The sequence below is a fragment of the Metopolophium dirhodum genome, chromosome 1, assembly GCF_019925205.1.
Source record: "Metopolophium dirhodum isolate CAU chromosome 1, ASM1992520v1, whole genome shotgun sequence".
Lineage (NCBI taxonomy): Eukaryota > Metazoa > Arthropoda > Insecta > Hemiptera > Aphididae > Metopolophium > Metopolophium dirhodum.
Genome location: NC_083560.1, coordinates 133,379,333 through 133,396,452, shown reverse-complemented (window position 1 = coordinate 133,396,452; position 17,120 = coordinate 133,379,333).

The window sequence follows — 17,120 nt, the reverse complement described above, 5'->3', positions numbered from 1 at the left end:
CCACCTATCCTGCCAGATGTCTATAATCCTATCCCACTGGTTGTTCATCTCCTCCTCTGAGATTTCACCAGTTTTCCTTTTGATCCTAACCACATGCCATCGAATTTCCAGATCTAGAGGCAGCTGCCCAGCAACAACCTGCAACGCATCCGTTGAGGTTGTTCTGTATGCCCCTGTAAGAGAGAGAAGGGCCCTCCTCTGCTTGCTGCCGAGGAGTTTTATCGCCTTCGCTGTGAGGACTCCTTTCGACCAGATCTCCGCAGCGTAAGTGATACGAGGCAGGAAGACTGCCTTGTATATTACGGCGGAGGTGGACTGTCGCAGACCCCAGTCCGCAGACGATGCCGCTCTAAGCCTACTGTACAGAGAGTCGGACTTTTCGGCCACGCCGCTCACGTGCGCCCAGAAATTTCGCCTACTGTCCAATTCGACGCCCAGATACCTAACTGAACTCACGGCCACGATATCCTCTGTCCCGAAGGGAACAGTGAACCCCGGCCGCAGCCCTCCTTTCAGGGGGATCGCTTGAGACTTGCTTGCCGAGAAGGTTAGACCTCTTCGGCTCGCCCACTCGCGCAAGGCGCCGAGCGTCGCTCTCGCTTTCCCCTGGATTTCTTCGAGATCGGAGCCCGCGATAAGAACCGCCAGGTCATCCGCGTACGCGACCAGTTTTACCCTATCGTCCGTGTTGGTGACCAACGCCCTATCCATAGATAAATTCCAAAGACTTGGCCCTAACTGTGAGCCTTGAGGACAGCCTCTGGTGAGATCCGCGAATGCAGTCGCTCCCTCCACCGAGAGCACCGCCCTTCTGCCCGTCAGATAGCTCTGTATGATAGATCTAGTTGCATCAGATGCCCCCAGATCCATCATGTCCCTAATCAGAACGTTCCATCTCAGGTTGTCGAAGGCTCCTGAGATATCCAGAAAGACTCCTACCACCATCTCCTCACTGTTGTCCACCCAATCCAGACACGACTTGATCGCGCTGATTGTGGACTTGCCGACCCTGAAACCATGTTGCTCTGCTGAAAGAGCGCCCCCCGTTTCCTCCTCAATCCTGTCCACCACCAGCCGTTCCAGCACTTTTGACGGTGCCGAAAGCAGGCTAACTGGTCTATACGACTTAGGAAGACTCGGTTCTCTGTCCTCTCCCTTCCTGATGATCACTACCTCTGCTGTCTTCCAACAGTCCGGAAATTCCGACTTCCTGAGGCACTCTCTCGGGACGTTGGTCAGCGGCGAGCCGATGACGCCCCACGCCTTCCTGAGTACCCCAGCGGTGATCCCGTCCAGTCCCGGAGCTTTGTTAGGGGCCATCCTCCAGACAGCTGCCTTAACCTCGGCCTCCGTGACCTCTGGTCTCACTCTTCCTACTCTCTCAGCCTCAAAGATAGGAGCAGCCCTGTCCCTAGGGATTAGGCTCTCCAACAGACACTCGGCCGTCTCCAAAGCCGTCACCGTGAAGGTTCCGTCTTCTCGAAGCACAGCGTTTGGTACCCTACTCTTAGTAGATCCATTCCTAGCCCAACGATAGACCGGGCCCCAGATGTCCGAGTTACTGGAGGTAGCGAACTTCCTCCACGACTCCATCTTGGCCTTCAAATCTTTTTCAGGTGCTCGTTCCTGAGCACTCTGAATTGGTCCCTATCCAAGACTTTGTAGTCCATGGTGCGTCTGAAGTTATTGAGGCGCCTTTTGGACTCTTCGAGTCCGGCGTCCCACCATGGCGGTTTCATCCTGACGGATTTACGGGAGCGGGGCATGGAGGCCTCCATGGCATGCCCAAGAGCACGCGTAAGAGACTCCGCTACCTGTCCGCAACCGCCCACCATGGTCTCATGTTCACCAAGAACTTTCTGGGCCAGAACCCACCTAAACCTATCCCAGTCGGCTTTCCTAACATTGAATCGACTTTTCCCTACCGCGGGTCCCTCCGACCCTGATCCGACGCGGATCTTGAATCTGATGGTCCTGTGGTCGCTGTCGGTGACATCGAGCACTTCCCATTCAGAGACTGAGTTCGTCAGTGAACCCCCTCTCGTCAGCGTAACATCTATGTTCGATGCCCCCATACCCGGCCTCTCGTACGTGTCGAGGTGGCCGGGCTGGTTGTGCACCGTCAAGTGTTTCGCCGCGATCAGGGATTCGACATGGGTCCCCCGGGCTGAACCCGAGTTGTTGCCCGGCCGACTGAACCATTGCGGCGAGTGCGCGTTCACGTCGGCCCCTATCACGACGTCTTGGTTGACCCTATCAAGGATATCACCTAACCTGTCCGTAAAGATGCGTGTCGGGATGCTGTACTTAAAGTAAGCTGACACGAACACGACCGCCTGTCCATGTCTCTTCCTGAGACTGGCCACGGCGCAGAACCTATCGCTGAGCCCCTGCAGGGCTACCACCTCGATGTCCTGATTTAGGACAACTATGGCAGCCCCTGCACTACCGTCCCTACTGCTGAGAACCACTTTCGTGGCGCAGTAGTCAAAACCTAGCAACTTGTCTCCCGAGGTCAGCACTTCCTGAAGCAGAAGCACCTCAACCCCGTTAGCCCTGCTGTAGTCCATTATCTGATCTGAGACGAGATGATTCCCGTTCATGTTCAGTTTGACTACACAGTAGGTCGAAGAGATCATTTTGAGCCGAAATCTGTCCTACGGGCAACCGTGATGGTCGCCTTGTGAAGGGCCACACAACCGCTGTGCCCCGACTGAGCAGCCAGGCCACAGTTGGCGCACTTGACCGGCACGCTCTTGCAGTCCTTGGCCCTGTGGCCCTTGACCGCGCAACGCCCGCAAGTGTCCACCGTCTGTACGCATTTCAGAGCCCTGTGACCGAAGTGCTGGCACTTGAAGCACCTGACTACGTCAACGTACTCCTTTACCTTGCACTTGGCCAACCCGATGAAAAGACTCTTTCCTACCAGAGTCTTGAAGGCGCTTGGTCTAACCGAGCAGACCCACCAAACAAGCTCGTCCGTCTTGGGCCCCTTCATGAAGAGGGGGACCACGGCCTCCTTATCCAGACCAAGCTCCGGGTTCTGATCCACGATCTGGCCCGCGAGCTTCTCCTTAGCGATTTCCCTGTCCACGTCATACACTAGTACGGTCGGCCATCTCGCACTCTCTTCTCTCACACCCTTACCCTCTTTTTCCATGGCCTTCAAGGCCGCATACGTGGCCTCGTCGGCCGGCCTCACTACCAGGTCACCCCTCGGGAGCTTCGCGGAACCACCTAGCTTGGGCACCGCCACCCCCTTTACCAGATCGGCCCAGAGCTGCTTCTTAGCCTCACTGGTGCCAGCAGCCCCCACTGAGACGACGAAGGCGCGGGCCGGAGCCCTCGCCTTCTCCCTCTCGATGGACTTAGCCGCCTTCTTGGAGGTGGCAATGGCCACACTCGGGAGTTCCTTGGCAAGGTATATAGGGACAGGAGTCTCCGGGTTTTGTGGCTCTCGCCTACCGCCATCCGTCCGTGCCTTAGCGCTGGGCGCTACTTACGGGCGGAGGTGGAGCTAGGACGTCGACGGCTAACCGCCTACGGCCTAGGGTCGTCTGTGGACCACCAGCACCGGGCCCCGGAGGGCCCGTACCTTTTCTGAGGGCCGGGATGACTCAGTTAAGTGCCACCTTGGGTACCGGACCTCCCACTAGGTGTTGTGGTTTATGTACTACTATCTGGCGCCTGTCCCACAGCCACCACGTTTCAGCCGAGGTAGGCTCCTCAACCTTGAGGGGCACCACGCACAGCTCCGGCTGGCCGTATCTGTGCGCGGTGGGGCTCCCCTCTCCCGTGGTACTGACTAGGTTTATGGTTGATGTCAGTGGATCAACCCGGGGCGTGGCCCCTACCACTATTTTGGCTCCCCAGCCGGCTAGTGGTGGGCCTTGCGGTGGAGATTCGGGCCAGCGCTTACACGCTAACCCCGGGTCCCCACCAACCCCTCCGTCGCCTGTGACGGAGCCTACCTAGCCTGGAGAATACCTACTCTATCCGAAGATCTTTTGGCCTCGATGGCCTCCCTAGCAAAGCGACGCAGTGCACAGTAGTTTGACCTAGTGTCCAGTAACACCTTGGTCTCACACGGCCATGCGTCCTCGCCCACAAGCCTGATGAGCCTTGCTCTCTCAGCAGAGAGCACAGGGCATCTGAAGAGCACGTGGTCCACCGTCTCGTCCTCAGTTTCACATCTGCACGCGCCCGTACCACGCAGGGCGAAAGACTCCAACTTGGAGTTGAAGTCTCCGTGACCCGTGAGGAACTGGCACACGTAGTGATCCACCTCGAGAGGGAGAGCCAGTCTCCATCTTATGTCGGGAAAAATAGCATGGGTCCAACGACCCTTCGTGCTATTATCCCACCTATCCTGCCAGATGTCTATGATCCTATCCCACTGGTTGTTCATCTCCTCCTCTGAGATTTCACCAGCTTTCCTTTTGATCCTAACCACATGCCATCGGATTTCCAAATCTAGAGGCAGCTGCCCAGCAACAACCTGCAACGCATCCGTTGAGGTTGTTCTGTATGCCCCTGTTAGAGAGAGAAGGGCCCTCCTCTGCTTGCTGCCGAGGAGTTTTATCGCCTTCGCCGTGAGGACTCCTTTCGACCAGATCTCCGCAGCGTAAGTGATACGAGGCAGGAAGACTGCCTTGTATATTACGGCGGAGGTGGACTGTCGGAGACCCCAGTCCGCAGACGATGCCGCTCTAAGCCTGCTGTACAGAGAGTCGGACTTTCCGGCCACGCCGTTCACGTGCGCCCAGAAATTTCGCCTACTGTCCAATTCAACGCCCAGATACCTAACTGAACTCACAGCCACGATGTCCTCTGTCCCGAAGGGAACAGTGAACCCCGGCCGCAGCCCTCCTTTCAGGGGGATCGCTTGAGACTTGCTTGCCGAGAAGGTTAGACCTCTTCGGCTCGCCCACTCGCGCAAGGCGCCAAGCGTCGCTCTCGCTTTCCCCTGGATTTCTTCGAGATCGGAGCCCGCGATAAGAACCGCCAGGTCATCCGCGTACGCGACCAGTTTGACCCTATCGTCCGTGTTGGTGACCAACGCCCTATCCATAGATAAATTCCAAAGACTTGGCCCTAACTGTGAGCCTTGAGGGCAGCCTCTGGTGAGATCCGCGAATGCTGTCGCTCCCTCCACCGAGAGCACCGCCCTTCTGCCCGTCAGATAGCTCTGTATGATAGATCTAGTTGCATCAGATGCCCCCAGATCCATCATGTCCCTAATCAGAACGTTCCATCTCAGGTTGTCGAAGGCTCCTGAGATATCCAGAAAGACTCCTACCACCATCTCCTCACTGTTGTCCACCCAATCCAGACACGACTTGATCGCACTGATTGTGGACTTACCGACCCTGAAACCATGCTGCTCTGCTGAAAGAGCGCCCCCCGTTTCCTCCTCAAGCCTGTCCACCACCAGCCGTTCCAGCACTTTTGACGGTGCCGAAAGCAGGCTGACTGGTCTATATGACTTAGGAAGACTCGGGTCTCTGTCCTCTCCCTTCCTGATGATCACCACCTCTGCTGTCTTCCAACAGTCCGGAAATTCCGACTTCCTGAGGCACTCTCTCAGGACGTTGGTCAGCGGCAAGCCGATGACGCCCCACGCCTTCCTGAGTACCCCAGCGGTGATCCCGTCCAGTCCCGGAGCTTTGTTAGGGGCCATCCTCCAGACAGCCGCCTTAACCTCGGCCTCCGTGACCTCTGGTCTCACTCTACCTACTCTCTCAGTCTCAAAGATAGGAGCAGCCCTGTCCCTAGGGATTAGGCTCTCCAACAGACACTCGGCCGTCTCCAAAGCCGTCACCGTGAAGGTTCCGTCTTCTCGGAGCACAGCGTTTGGTACCCTACTCTTAGAAGATCCATTCCTAGCCCAACGATAGACCGGGCCCCAGATGTCCGAGTTGCTGGAGGTAGCGAACTTCCTCCACGACTCCATCTTGGCCTTCCTAATCTTTTTCAGGTGCTCATTCCTGAGCACTCTGAATTGGTCCCTATCCGAGACTTTGTAGTCCATGGTGCGTCTGAAGTTATTGAGGCGCCTTTTGGACTCTTCGAGTCCGGCGTCCCACCATGGCGGTTTCATCCTGACGGATTTACGGGAGCGGGGCATGGAGGCCTCCATGGCATGCCCAAGAGCACGCGTGAGAGACTCCGCTACCTGTCCGCAACCGCCCACCATGGTCTCATGTTCACCAAGAACTTTCTGGGCCAGAACCCACCTAAACCTATCCCAGTCGGCTTTCCTAACATTGTATCGACTTTTCCCTACCGCGGGTCCCTCCGACCCTGATCCGACGCGGATCTTGAATCTGATGGTCCTGTGGTCGCTGTCGGTGACATCTAGCACTTCCCATTCAGAGACTGAGTTCGTCAGTGAACCCCCTCTCGTCAGCGTAACATCTATGTTCGATGCCCCCATACCCGGCCTCTCGTACGTGTCGAGGTGGCCGGGCTGGTTGTGCACCGTCAAGTGTTTCGCCGCGATCAGGGATTCGACGTGGGTCCCCCGGGCTGAACCCGAGTTGTTGCCCGGCCGACTGAACCATTGCGGCGAGTGCGCGTTCACGTCGGCCCCTATCACGACGTCTTGGTTGACCCTATCAAGAATATCACCTAACCTGTCCGTAAAGATGCGTGTCGGGATGCTGTACTTGAAGTAAGCTGACACGAACACGACCGCCTGTCCATGTCTCTTCCTGAGACTGGCCACGGCGCAGAACCTATCGCTGAGCCCCTGCAGGGCTACCACCTCGATGTCCTGATTTAGGACAACTATGGCAGCCCCTGCACTACCGTCCCTACTGCTGAGAACCACTTTCGTGGCGCAGTAGTCAAAACCTAGCAACTTGTCTCCCGAGGTCAGCACTTCCTGAAGCAGAAGCACCTCAACCCCGTTAGCCCTGCTGTAGTCCAGTATCTGATCTGAGACGAGATGATTCCCGTTCATGTTCAGTTGGACTACACAGTAGGTCGAAGAGATCATTTTGAGCCGAAATCTGTCCTACGGGCAACCGTGATGGTCGCCTTGTGAAGAGCCACACAACCGCTGTGCCCCGACTGAGCAGCCAGGCCACAGTTGGCGCACTTGACCGGCACGCTCTTGCAGTCCTTGGCCCTATGGCCCTTGACCGCGCAGCGCCCGCAAGTGTCCACCGTCTGCACACACTTCAGAGCCCTGTGACCGAAGTGCTGGCACTTGAAGCACCTGACTACGTCAACGTACTCCTTGACCTTGCACTTGGCCAACCCGATGAAAAGACTCTTTCCTACCAGAGTCTTGAAGGCGCTTGGTCTAACCGAGCAGACCCACCAAACAAGCTCGTCCGTCTTGGGCCCCTTCATGAAGAGGGGGACCACGGCCTCCTTGTCCAGACCAAGCTCCGGGTTCTGATCCACGATCTGGCCCGCGAGCTTCTCCTTAGGAATTTCCCTATCCACGTCATACACTAGTACGGTCGGCCATCTCGCACTCTCCTCTCTCACACCCTTACCGTCTTTTTCCATGGCCTTCAAGGCCGCATACGTGGCCTCGTCAGCCGGCCTAACCACCAGATCTCCTCTCGGGAGCTTCGCAGAGCCGCCAAGCTTGGGCACCGCCACCCCCTTGACCAGATCGGCCCAGAGCTGTTTCTTGGCCTCACTGGCCCCAGCAGCCCCCACCGAGACGACGAAGGCGCGGGCCGGAGCCCTCGCCTTCTCCCTCTCGATGGCCTTAGCCACCTTCTTGGAGGTGGTGATGGCCACACTCGGGAGTTCCTTGGCAAGGTATATAGGGACAGGAGTCTCCGGGTTTTGTGGCTCTCGCCTACCGCCATCCGTCCGTGCCTTAGCGCTGGGCGCTACTTACGGGCGGAGGTGGAGCTAGGACGTCGACGGCTAACCGCCTACGGCCTAGGGTCGTCTGTGGACCACCAGCACCGGGCCCCGGAGGGCCCGTACCTTTTCTGAGGGCCGGGATGACTCAGTTAAGTGCCACCTTGGGTACCGGACCTCCCACTAGGTGTTGTGGTTTATGTACTACTATCTGGCGCCTGTCCCACAGCCACCACGTTTCAGCCGAGGTAGGCTCCTCAACCTTGAGGGGCACCACGCACAGCTCCGGCTGGCCGTATCTGTGCGCGGTGGGGCTCCCCTCTCCCGTGGTACTGACTAGGTTTATGGTTGATGTCAGTGGATCAACCCGGGGCGTGGCCCCTACCACTATTTTGGCTCCCCAGCCGGCTAGTGGTGGGCCTTGCGGTGGAGATTCGGGCCAGCGCTTACACGCTAACCCCGGGTCCCCACCAACCCCTCCGTCGCCTGTGACGGAGCCTACCTAGCCTGGAGAATACCTACTCTATCCGAAGATCTTTTGGCCTCGATGGCCTCCCTAGCAAAGCGACGCAGTGCACAGTAGTTTGACCTAGTGTCCAGTAACACCTTGGTCTCACACGGCCATGCGTCCTCGCCCACAAGCCTGATGAGCCTTGCTCTCTCAGCAGAGAGCACAGGGCATCTGAAGAGCACGTGGTCCACCGTCTCGTCCTCAGTTTCACATCTGCACGCGCCCGTACCACGCAGGGCGAAAGACTCCAACTTGGAGTTGAAGTCTCCGTGACCCGTGAGGAACTGGCACACGTAGTGATCCACCTCGAGAGGGAGAGCCAGTCTCCATCTTATGTCGGGAAAAATAGCATGGGTCCAACGACCCTTCGTGCTATTATCCCACCTATCCTGCCAGATGTCTATGATCCTATCCCACTGGTTGTTCATCTCCTCCTCTGAGATTTCACCAGCTTTCCTTTTGATCCTAACCACATGCCATCGGATTTCCAAATCTAGAGGCAGCTGCCCAGCAACAACCTGCAACGCATCCGTTGAGGTTGTTCTGTATGCCCCTGTTAGAGAGAGAAGGGCCCTCCTCTGCTTGCTGCCGAGGAGTTTTATCGCCTTCGCCGTGAGGACTCCTTTCGACCAGATCTCCGCAGCGTAAGTGATACGAGGCAGGAAGACTGCCTTGTATATTACGGCGGAGGTGGACTGTCGGAGACCCCAGTCCGCAGACGATGCCGCTCTAAGCCTGCTGTACAGAGAGTCGGACTTTCCGGCCACGCCGTTCACGTGCGCCCAGAAATTTCGCCTACTGTCCAATTCAACGCCCAGATACCTAACTGAACTCACAGCCACGATGTCCTCTGTCCCGAAGGGAACAGTGAACCCCGGCCGCAGCCCTCCTTTCAGGGGGATCGCTTGAGACTTGCTTGCCGAGAAGGTTAGACCTCTTCGGCTCGCCCACTCGCGCAAGGCGCCAAGCGTCGCTCTCGCTTTCCCCTGGATTTCTTCGAGATCGGAGCCCGCGATAAGAACCGCCAGGTCATCCGCGTACGCGACCAGTTTGACCCTATCGTCCGTGTTGGTGACCAACGCCCTATCCATAGATAAATTCCAAAGACTTGGCCCTAACTGTGAGCCTTGAGGGCAGCCTCTGGTGAGATCCGCGAATGCTGTCGCTCCCTCCACCGAGAGCACCGCCCTTCTGCCCGTCAGATAGCTCTGTATGATAGATCTAGTTGCATCAGATGCCCCCAGATCCATCATGTCCCTAATCAGAACGTTCCATCTCAGGTTGTCGAAGGCTCCTGAGATATCCAGAAAGACTCCTACCACCATCTCCTCACTGTTGTCCACCCAATCCAGACACGACTTGATCGCACTGATTGTGGACTTACCGACCCTGAAACCATGCTGCTCTGCTGAAAGAGCGCCCCCCGTTTCCTCCTCAAGCCTGTCCACCACCAGCCGTTCCAGCACTTTTGACGGTGCCGAAAGCAGGCTGACTGGTCTATATGACTTAGGAAGACTCGGGTCTCTGTCCTCTCCCTTCCTGATGATCACCACCTCTGCTGTCTTCCAACAGTCCGGAAATTCCGACTTCCTGAGGCACTCTCTCAGGACGTTGGTCAGCGGCAAGCCGATGACGCCCCACGCCTTCCTGAGTACCCCAGCGGTGATCCCGTCCAGTCCCGGAGCTTTGTTAGGGGCCATCCTCCAGACAGCCGCCTTAACCTCGGCCTCCGTGACCTCTGGTCTCACTCTACCTACTCTCTCAGTCTCAAAGATAGGAGCAGCCCTGTCCCTAGGGATTAGGCTCTCCAACAGACACTCGGCCGTCTCCAAAGCCGTCACCGTGAAGGTTCCGTCTTCTCGGAGCACAGCGTTTGGTACCCTACTCTTAGAAGATCCATTCCTAGCCCAACGATAGACCGGGCCCCAGATGTCCGAGTTGCTGGAGGTAGCGAACTTCCTCCACGACTCCATCTTGGCCTTCCTAATCTTTTTCAGGTGCTCATTCCTGAGCACTCTGAATTGGTCCCTATCCGAGACTTTGTAGTCCATGGTGCGTCTGAAGTTATTGAGGCGCCTTTTGGACTCTTCGAGTCCGGCGTCCCACCATGGCGGTTTCATCCTGACGGATTTACGGGAGCGGGGCATGGAGGCCTCCATGGCATGCCCAAGAGCACGCGTGAGAGACTCCGCTACCTGTCCGCAACCGCCCACCATGGTCTCATGTTCACCAAGAACTTTCTGGGCCAGAACCCACCTAAACCTATCCCAGTCGGCTTTCCTAACATTGTATCGACTTTTCCCTACCGCGGGTCCCTCCGACCCTGATCCGACGCGGATCTTGAATCTGATGGTCCTGTGGTCGCTGTCGGTGACATCTAGCACTTCCCATTCAGAGACTGAGTTCGTCAGTGAACCCCCTCTCGTCAGCGTAACATCTATGTTCGATGCCCCCATACCCGGCCTCTCGTACGTGTCGAGGTGGCCGGGCTGGTTGTGCACCGTCAAGTGTTTCGCCGCGATCAGGGATTCGACGTGGGTCCCCCGGGCTGAACCCGAGTTGTTGCCCGGCCGACTGAACCATTGCGGCGAGTGCGCGTTCACGTCGGCCCCTATCACGACGTCTTGGTTGACCCTATCAAGAATATCACCTAACCTGTCCGTAAAGATGCGTGTCGGGATGCTGTACTTGAAGTAAGCTGACACGAACACGACCGCCTGTCCATGTCTCTTCCTGAGACTGGCCACGGCGCAGAACCTATCGCTGAGCCCCTGCAGGGCTACCACCTCGATGTCCTGATTTAGGACAACTATGGCAGCCCCTGCACTACCGTCCCTACTGCTGAGAACCACTTTCGTGGCGCAGTAGTCAAAACCTAGCAACTTGTCTCCCGAGGTCAGCACTTCCTGAAGCAGAAGCACCTCAACCCCGTTAGCCCTGCTGTAGTCCAGTATCTGATCTGAGACGAGATGATTCCCGTTCATGTTCAGTTGGACTACACAGTAGGTCGAAGAGATCATTTTGAGCCGAAATCTGTCCTACGGGCAACCGTGATGGTCGCCTTGTGAAGAGCCACACAACCGCTGTGCCCCGACTGAGCAGCCAGGCCACAGTTGGCGCACTTGACCGGCACGCTCTTGCAGTCCTTGGCCCTATGGCCCTTGACCGCGCAGCGCCCGCAAGTGTCCACCGTCTGCACACACTTCAGAGCCCTGTGACCGAAGTGCTGGCACTTGAAGCACCTGACTACGTCAACGTACTCCTTGACCTTGCACTTGGCCAACCCGATGAAAAGACTCTTTCCTACCAGAGTCTTGAAGGCGCTTGGTCTAACCGAGCAGACCCACCAAACAAGCTCGTCCGTCTTGGGCCCCTTCATGAAGAGGGGGACCACGGCCTCCTTGTCCAGACCAAGCTCCGGGTTCTGATCCACGATCTGGCCCGCGAGCTTCTCCTTAGGAATTTCCCTATCCACGTCATACACTAGTACGGTCGGCCATCTCGCACTCTCCTCTCTCACACCCTTACCGTCTTTTTCCATGGCCTTCAAGGCCGCATACGTGGCCTCGTCAGCCGGCCTAACCACCAGATCTCCTCTCGGGAGCTTCGCAGAGCCGCCAAGCTTGGGCACCGCCACCCCCTTGACCAGATCGGCCCAGAGCTGTTTCTTGGCCTCACTGGCCCCAGCAGCCCCCACCGAGACGACGAAGGCGCGGGCCGGAGCCCTCGCCTTCTCCCTCTCGATGGCCTTAGCCACCTTCTTGGAGGTGGTGATGGCCACTCTCGGCTGCTCCTTGGGCTTCTCCTCATTCTTCTTCTTCTTCTTCTTTTTCCTTTTGCTCTTCCTGCTCACAACCTCCACAAACGGCTGCTCCTTTACCTTTCCCTTCACCTTCTCCTTAGCAGCCGCAGACTTGGCCTTGGCCTTGTCCTCGACCTTCTTCTTCTTCTTGGGCGGAGATGGCGCAACCGTCCTCTCCACCACAACCTCGCGCACCTCAGGTCTCGACTGAGACCGCCTCGCCTCCTCGACCCTACCTTGCAGAACCGTGTTCTGCCTATAGGCCTCATCGAGCAAGGCCTCATACCTTTCCCTGATCTCCAAGATTGTCCGCAGAGCGGCCGCCGAAATCTTTCGCTTCTCCTTCTCTGCCAGAAGGAGCGCGTCCAGGTCCCTACCAATATTCCTTGCCTTTTGAGGAAAGGATGAAATACCAAAGGAGGAGCATTCAGAAATGCCTTCCTCCTCTGGACCGTCCACCCTCTTCCTCTTTTGTACCTTGGCGACGGTGTCCCCCTTTGGGACCCCCGCCGCCGGTGCACCCGCCCTTACCTCTTCCAGGCATCCCCCCTCTTCGTCGGTCAGTTCCATGTCAGACATGACTGACCGCGCTCTTGGACTTAACCTAAATACAACTATCGAGCCTACCTACCCTAGTGGCAGCGCCTTTTCCTCCTTTGCGAGTGGGGAGTACTAACGGCACTGGAACTATGCTACCTTAACCTATATAATATAAATCCTAACACCTTACCTGATGGCGGCAGCGCAGCAACGTGTTCGCCCTAAGGCTTATACAGACCGACTCAAAATCGACACCGGTCTGTTCGCGGGAATTTTAACGCGCCACTCGCGTACGCGCACGCACCGCGCACTCGCCCACCAGAGCGTTGCACTGGGGGGGACCGGTTGTACGCACTCGCACGTTCACGCGCGCCCGCACACTTGCTCGCGCACTCGCAGTTTCCCGGGGGCGGTGACCACTCAGGCCGCGCGCACTCGCACGATCCTAAACACCGCGCGCCGCACGTACGCCACTCGGACACGTCACGCGTTGGCGTCGGTCCGCGCGCACCCGCACGATCCGCCGCGCGTCTCTCGCCCGCCGGAACTTTGATCGCCGCTCCTGGGGCCGCAAATCGCTGCACGAAAACGCAGCTCGGGCCCGTCGATTTATCTTAAAAAAGACTATTCGACTGTCCAAACCGCGATGTCGTACCTCGATTCTGTGACCTTCTGTTCGCTCGCGAACTTTTTGAGCCTAACTTCGGCACTGAAAGTCGAACTTTCGCGCGGCCTACACCAAAATTAGCGCTAGAACAGCACGAATTCAACGGTGTATCGTCCGACGCGAAATTCGCAATACAGCCCGAGAAATCGCTGAAAGGGTTTTGCCGGTCGGGCGTAAACAAAGAGTTTACGCTTGCGACAGACTAAAAACGCCCTCACGCCTTGCTAACCTAACCGATTTTCGCGCTCGATGCACCAGTAGAAGCGTCTACTCGAGACGAATCTTTTGGTACTAAGAACGCAAAAATTGAACTACTCTAACCCGTTCGGAACTTGAGTTGTACACGGAGCACCTCAAAAACACGTCCGCACTGTATGGCTGTCAGACCAACACTAGGTATATAGGGACAGTGAGAATCTCGTTAATCCATTCATGCGCGTCACTAATTAGATGACGAGGCATTTGGCTAGTATCAGTTATGGACACCCCTGCGAAGGACGGGTATCAACCGCCCGACACGTGTGGAGTGACCTGACTTACCCCGATGCCGGATGAGAATTATACAGACGAACGGGGTAAGCCGTTCGTCATCATTTACCGCCTACCGAAGATAAATGGGAAGTTGCTTTTCAGAGTGAGGTGAGTGGTCTTTAAATGGAGTCAGTTCAAGGAATGAGGGTCGAGGAGGCCCTCAGTTGTTAAGGCTTTTCCGAAGTTTTACTACCCGACTCCAGCCCGCGCCTGAACTGCCAAGTTTCTGTCGTTGAACGAAATCCAGTTGAGTTGGGTTCCCTTAAGGACTCGCGTGGCGAGACCCTCAAGCAGCCCTTTGCTCAACCCAAGCGATCTGAGGTCCCGAAAGCTTTCGGGAACCCAGACGCCACGCCATGAGAGCGTGGCGGCGACCGTTTGTACGTCAGTCGATAGGTGTCGTGCGCGGATCGCGGTTTTTAAATCCGTACGGTCATTATATTTATTGACCTTGTTCGAGTGTCACATCTTCGGGTCAGAGCCAGAAACGACTTGAACATCACATATTATGGAAATTCGACCTCTTGTCTCGTCGCTTGTCGTCGCGACGTTGTCCGGCTTTAAATTTCCACTATGTAGCTTATATAGGTGTTCCGTTTCGATTTCGTACCGTTTTTCGCGTAGACCACCTGTAATTCGTTTTACGAGTCAGTCATGTCGTAAAATGCGGCCGTCATGCGTGCGCTGGCATGTTTGTGATATGTGGGCAAGCGTCTCATCAACGAGGCCACAGGCCCGACATCTAGTTGGACCAGCTTTCCCGCGGTTGACACGCCTGCGAGTCGGGAGTGCGTTTATTCTAATCCGCGCGTAGTCTTTGAAGTCCGACGACGGTATGCCGAACGGACGACGAAGCCACGCGACGGACCCCGGCTCCTCAGAATATAGCTTCAGTTCTGAGCCATCAACGCTCGCATAAAGGTCCTGCATATGACTCGGCTTGAGACGGTGAGCCTCTAGCGCCCGACGAGCGCCCGCTAATGCGGACTTCCCGTGCAGCCCGAAGGCCGCACGAACCGCCGGGACCCCGGAGTTCTCAAGTTTTACGAGTCTATTTACACGGTTTTTAGGTACGAAACGAACAAAGTCTGGAAACACCCAAGCCCCCCGCCGATGTTGGCGAGTGAATGTATGCGTTCGGGCACGAAGTGGGTAAGTTCAACCATCGCCTGACCGCGCGACGCGTCTCGTGAGCGAGACACCGTAACCTTCGTCCACTGGTTACCGCGAACGTCAGTCCGTGTACGAACTTCGGAACGAGGTAATCCCGTGCGATGGCTAATCGCATCTGCGCCTTCATTGGTTCCGAGGAAATCCAATCAAGCGCCGTTACGTACGCCGCGCTGTCAAAAACGTCGATCTTATTACCTGCAAATGTTACTTTAAATACCTCCAGAGCGAGGCAATGTCAAGTGTCGGCAGGACCGTACCCCCGAGGGAGTAGGTCTCACAAACGGTCTTGACCTTGCGGTCTCTCCCTGAGGGAATCATGGTAAGCGTTGCACACTTCGCTGGGCTCACCCTGAGACCGGCTATCTCCAACCTCTTGGTGAATGCTTCGCACGCCTGGCGTAATCCTGCCGGCGTTTCCGCCATCAGAATCACGTCATCCGCAAAAGCAATTGCATTCACTACGGTCTGACCTAGAGTATAGCCCACGGCTTCTGGTATAGCTCGTAGACCATTGTCCACTACCAGATTAAATAAGAACGGGGACAGAGGGTCCCCCTGTCTAACGCCACATTGTGGCCGGATGCCCTTGGAACACTGGCCGCTTACCTGAATCATTGTTTCCGACCGACTGTACGTTCCGCGAATGTACTCCACGAAGCGGGGGTCGAGACCCACGCCACGCATCGCGGACGCTATGGACGGGTGAGACACCGTGTCGAACGCCTTCGAGAGATCGAGAGACGCTAGACACAGGCCTTTCACGGATTTCCGAGCGTCCTTTAGCACCGAGTCGAGGAGGAAAAGATTTTCCGCCACTCCATCGGCACGTCGGAACGCTCGCTGCCGTGAGTCCATCAGAGACAATTTTTCCAGGCGCTTTGCCAGTATTCTGTGATAATGTCGGATGGCCACCGACGCGATGGAAATCGGCCGGTAGTTGCCCGGACATTTTGGGTCACCTTTCTTGGCCACAAAGACTTAACCAGTTGTTCAGGTAACAAACTGGTGGCGTTAAACATGTTGAACAAACCAGCTATTAGGTTACAGGGGAGACGTCGCCATAACCGGGCTGGGAACCCGTCCGGCCCTGGAGCAGTTTTTGCGCTCGGGAGGCACTCCGTTACCTCCTCTGGAGAGATCGGCTCCAGTACCGTCACAAACCGTTCAGTGTCCTCGCTAGCCTGTGGCTGATGGACCGGGGACTGGGGCTGAGAGTCTTCCTTGCCCTCAATAATAGGCACCCAGTATTTAAACATCTCTTTGGCCGCGGGCATTGTTGCCTTCTGGTCCACTCCCGTAAGAACACGGTCTGCAACGGTGCCTGGATCCTTTCTCCATTCCGTGACGTTCCTCCTGTAACTCGCTGTTTTCAACGCTCTTTTGGTCGCGGGCCTGCGTCTTTCGCTATGCCCAGCGGCGGGGATGGTGCCCGCCGCTGATCGCCCTCCCGGCATTTGAACTCTACTGGCTCGGGAGTTTTTGCCGTATTCAATATACCACGCCGCTATTGCGTGGTTCGGATCGAGAGACTGCTCGACTAGGCGCTGCGCTGCGTTAAGAAGCTTTAGTGCTCCATGACCGGACACGGTGGATAGCAAGTCCACCGCCTTTTGCGCTCCGCACTGCGCTGCGCTCAAGTGATCTAGTTCACTCACTCGGTCATCCGCCGCCTCGACGCCGTCATCGCCGTCATACTGCGTGTCCACCCCGTTGATCTCCGGTGCCATCTCTTCCCTTTAAGCTATGGGTGCAACCAGGGTTCCCCGTAATCCAGCAAGGAACATCGCGACTTGGTCACGGTGATCCTGCTGTTTCCTCCGCCCCTTGATCGCGTCAAGGGTGCGGCCCTGGTGCTTGAGACAAAGCTCGCGGTTGATTCCGCTTGATGGCACACCACCGAAGACCAACTTGGCTTCCAACAAAGCAAGCAGTCTCTTTTCCTCATCGGGCCAGCGGGACTTTTTCCGCTCGACCACGATCTGGTCATTGGCTCCTTCCCTATGGGCACTACTAATATGAACACCGACACCTTTCTTGGTGGAAAACGTTCTTTGACAGAATTGGCA